The sequence below is a fragment of the Ascaphus truei genome, unplaced genomic scaffold (genome assembly GCF_040206685.1).
Source record: "Ascaphus truei isolate aAscTru1 unplaced genomic scaffold, aAscTru1.hap1 HAP1_SCAFFOLD_1430, whole genome shotgun sequence".
In the NCBI taxonomy this organism is placed as follows: domain Eukaryota; kingdom Metazoa; phylum Chordata; class Amphibia; order Anura; family Ascaphidae; genus Ascaphus; species Ascaphus truei.
Window position 1 is genome coordinate 47,501 of NW_027454314.1, and position 4,826 is coordinate 52,326.

A 4,826-nucleotide genomic window follows, 5' to 3' on the forward strand; every position below is an offset into this window, starting at 1 on the left:
AGGTCCTTACCGCTGCACGAAGCCAAGTCCTTACCGCGGCACGAAACCAGATCCTTACCGCTGCACGAAGCCAGGTCCTTACCCCGGCACGAAGCCAGAGCCTTACCGCGGCCCGAAGCCAGGTCCTTACAGCGGCCCGAAGCCAGGTCCTTACAGCGGCCCGAAGCCAGATCCTTACAGCGGCACGAAGCCAGGTCCTTACAGCGGCCCGAAGCCAGATCCTTACAGCGGCCCGAAGCCAGGTCCTTACCGCGGCACGAAGCCAGAGCCTTACCGCGGCACGAAGCCAGGTCCTTACCGCGGCCCGAAGCCAGGTCCTTACCGCGGCACGAAGCCAGGTCATTACCGCGGCCCGAAGCCAGGTCCTTACAGCGGCACGAAGCCAGGTCCTTACCGCGGCACGAAACCAGATCCTTACCGCGGCACGAAACCAGGTCCTTACCGCGGCACGAAGCCAGGTCCTTACCGCGGCACGAAGCCAGGTCCTTACCGCGGCACGAAGCCAGGTCCTTACCGCGGCCCGAAGCCAGGTCCTTACCGCGGCACGAAGCCAGGTCCTTACCGCGGCACGAAGCCAGGTCCTTACCGCGGCCCGAAGCCAGGTCCTTACCGCGGCACGAAGCCAGATCCTTACCGCGGCACGAAGCCAGGTCCTTACCGCTGCACGAAGCCAAGTCCTTACCGCGGCACGAAACCAGATCCTTACCGCTGCACGAAGCCAGGTCCTTACCCCGGCACGAAGCCAGAGCCTTACCGCGGCACGAAGCCAGGTCCTTACCCCGGCACGAAGCCAGATCCTTACCGCTGCACGAAGCCAGGTCCTTACCCCGGCACGAAGCCAGGTCTTTACCGCGGCACGGAACCAGGTCCTTACCGCGGCACGAAGCCAGGTCCTTACCGCGGCCCGAAGCCAGATCCTTACCGCGGCACGAAGCCAGATCCTTACCGCGGCACGAAGCCAGATCCTTACCGCGGCACGAAGCCAGATCCTTACCGCGGCACGAAGCCAGATCCTTACCGCGGCACGAAGCCAGGTCCTTACCGCGGCACGAAGCCAGATCCTTACCGCGGCCCGAAGCCAGGTCCTTACCGCGGCACGAAGCCAGGTCCTTACCGCGGCACGAAGCCAGGTCCTTACCGCGGCACGAAGCCAGGTCCTTACCGCGGCATGAAGCCAGGTCCTTACCGCGGCCCGAAGCCAGGTCCTTACCGCGGCACGAAGCCAGGTCCTTACCGCGGCACGAAACCAGGTCCTTACCGCGGCACGAAGCCAGATCCTTACCGCGGCACGAAGCCAGGTCCTTACCGCGGCACGGAACCAGGTCCTTACCGCGGCACGAAGCCAGGTCCTTACCGCGGCACGAAGCCAGGTCCTTACCGCGGCACGAAGCCAGGTCCTTACCGCGGCACGGAACCAGATCCTTACCGCGGCACGAAGCCAGGTCCTTACCGCGGCCCGAAGCCAGGTCCTTACCGCGGCACGAAGCCAGGTCCTTACCGCGGCCCGAAGCCAGGTCCTTACCGCAGCACGAAGCCAGGTCCTTACCCCGGCACAAAGCCAGGTCCTTACCGCGGCCCGAAGCCAGGTCCTTACCGCGGCACGAAGCCAGGTCCTTACCCCGGCCCGAAGCCAGGTCCTTACCGCGGCACGAAGCCAGGTCCTTACCCCGGCACGAAGCCAGGTCCTTACCGCGGCCCGAAGCCAGGTCCTTACCGCGGCACGAAGCCAGGTCCTTACCCCGGCCCGAAGCCAGGTCCTTACCCCGGCACGAAGCCAGGTCCTTACCGCGGCCCGAAGCCAGGTCCTTACCGCGGCACGAAGCCAGGTCCTTACCGCGGCCCGAAGCCAGATCCTTACAGCGGCCCGAAGCCAGATCCTTACCGCGGCACGAAGCCAGATCCTTACCGCGGCACGAAGCCAGATCCTTACCGCGGCACGAAGCCAGGTCCTTACCGCTGCACGAAGCCAGGTCATTACCGCTGCACGAAGCCAGATCCTTACCGCGGCACGAAACCAGGCCCTTACCGCGGCACGAAGCCAGGTCCTTACCGCGGCACGAAGCCAGATCCTTACCGCGGCACGAAGCCAGATCCTTACCGCTGCACGAAGCCAGGTCCTTACCGCGGCACGAAACCAGGTCATTACCGCTGCACGAAGCCAGATCCTTACCGCGGCACGAAACCAGGTCCTTACCGCAGCACGAAGCCAGAGCCTTACCGCGGCACGAAACCAGGTCCTTACCGCGGCACGAAGCCAGGTCCTTACCGCGGCCCGAAGCCAGATCCTTACCCCGGCACGAAACCAGGTCCTTACCGCGGCACGAAGCCAGGTCCTTACCGCGGCACGGAACCAGGTCCTTACCGCGGCACGAAGCCAGGTCCTTACCGCGGCACGAAGCCAGGTCCTTACCGCGGCACGAAGCCAGGTCCTTACCGCGGCACGAAGCCAGGTCCTTACCGCGTCCCGAAGCCAGGTCCTTACCCCGGCACGAAGCCAGGTCCTTACCGCGTCACGGAACCAGGTCCTTACCGCGGCACGAAGCCAGGTCCTTACCGCGGCACGAAGCCAGGTCCTTACTGCGGCACGAAGCCAGGTCCTTACCGCGGCACGGAACCAGGTCCTTACCGCGGCACTAAGCCAGATCCTTACCGCGGCACGAAGCCAGATCCTTACCGCGGCACGAAGCCAGATCCTTACCACGGCACGAAGCCAGGTCCTTACCGCGGCCCGAAGCCAGGTCCTTACCGCGGCACGAAGCCAGGTCCTTACCGCGGCACGAAGCCAGATTCTTACCGCGGCACGAAGCCAGGTCCTCACCGCGGCCCGAAGCCAGGTCCTTACCGCGGCCGAAGCCAGATTCTTACCGCGGCACGAAGCCAGGTCCTTACCGCGGCACGAAGCCAGGTCCTTACCGCGGCACGAAACCAGGTCCTTACCGCGGCACGAAGCCAGGTCCTTACCGCGGCACGAAGCCAGGTCCTTACCGCGGCCCGAAGCCAGATCCTTACCCCGGCACGAAACCAGGTCCTTACCGCGGCACGAAGCCAGGTCCTTACCGCGGCCCGAAGCCAGATCCTTACCCCGGCACGAAACCAGGTCCTTACCGCGGCACGAAGCCAGGTCCTTACCGCGGCACGAAGCCAGGTCCTTACCGCGGCACGGAACCAGGTCCTTACCGCGGCACGAAGCCAGATCCTTACCGCGGCCCGAAGCCAGATCCTTACCGCGGCACGAAGCCAGGTCCTTACCGCGGCACGGAACCAGGTCCTTACCGCAGCACGAAGCCAGATCCTTACCGCGGCACGAAGCCAGATCCTTACCGCGGCACGAAGCCAGGTCCTTACCGCGGCACGAAGCCAGATCCTTACCGCGGCACGAAGCCAGATCCTTACCGCGGCACGAAGCCAGGTCCTTACCGCGGCACGAAACCAGAAGAACCGGATTCACTTTTTGAGGGGTATCCCAGTGCTTGGTATTGTGCAGGATTATAACGTCAGATTTCAGACCCTTGCTCAGTACAGAAGGAGATTGTGGGTAAGAAAGGCCGTTACCCCAATAATGAATGTATTTCAATATGCGGCTAACCTTAGAAACCGCTGTATTATCATTTTGCTCATCTAATGATAAACTGTCTCTCTGTAAGAAATCCGGTTCAGTGATATAATTATATTGTGATATGTAGGAATCCGTGGTGAAGACAAAATCTCAAAGTATGCAGTATATTGTCTGATGATTTTTCTTTACATACATATTATATCGCATGTTCTTCATGTGGTGTATTCTGATAAAATGCCGTTACTTTGGGAAGTGCAGGTGCAGCTGTCCGGAGGTCTTTGTAGAGAAGCTCTATTTAGGTGACATTTGATTGACTATGGACAAGAGCTGATGCAACCGGAGGAGGTGATGGTAGTAGGAGTTCTGAGATCTTGCCATATTAGGTTATTCTCTGTATGGAGGCATGGGCAGTTCCTTATCAGATTACATCAGTTTGAAGCTGAAGGACCTTATTTGGTAATAAGAATTAGTGATAACAAGAGCTGACTAAGGGATATTATTTGTATAAATATGTAGCAGGATAGCTGAAGAGAGCTAGAGGCACAGAAGGATTCCACAGAGATGTGAGGACATGAGAACAGAGGGTTAACACCAGCAAAGATGGAGAGAAGTTTTATCATGATATTATCAAAAATATAAGAATCCTACTCAGAAACAGAGATTGTATTGTATTGTAGTGTATGTCTTTATTTATATAGCGCCATTAATGTACATAGCGCTTCACAGTAGTAATACACGTGGTAATCAAATAAATAACAGATAATATAAATAACAGTGTGACGATAGTGAGGGTTTGGCCCGGGATTAACGGGGTTACCCTCCAAGAGCCCCCTCCAACCTTGCCAGGTAGACAAGGGGTTAACTGGGCTGAGGCCCAGAACTGTGACTTAACCCTTGTTAAATAACATGAAAATGCTTATTCCCCTGTGTAAATGTATTGTTGCGGGATCAGTGTCTGCATAACACACCCACTGGGTCATAAGGGGAACCCCCCAAGTACCCACGTATTAAAAATATAACTTTGTCATAAAGGGGACATATATTTTTGATAAAATGCCTTTCTGCAGTCTTACAAAGACAGGCCAAATGCTAATAACCTCTGCCTGCCTTTGTAATGCGTACCAGGACCAAATGGGTCTATTCACGTTTTGATATGCAAGCTTCCTCACTGGAAGTGTATATCAACAGAGAGTGATTACCTAATTGCTATGCAAGACCCAGGAAGGATCAACAGGTAATTACCTAGTTGGTTATGCGAGAAGCTACAAGC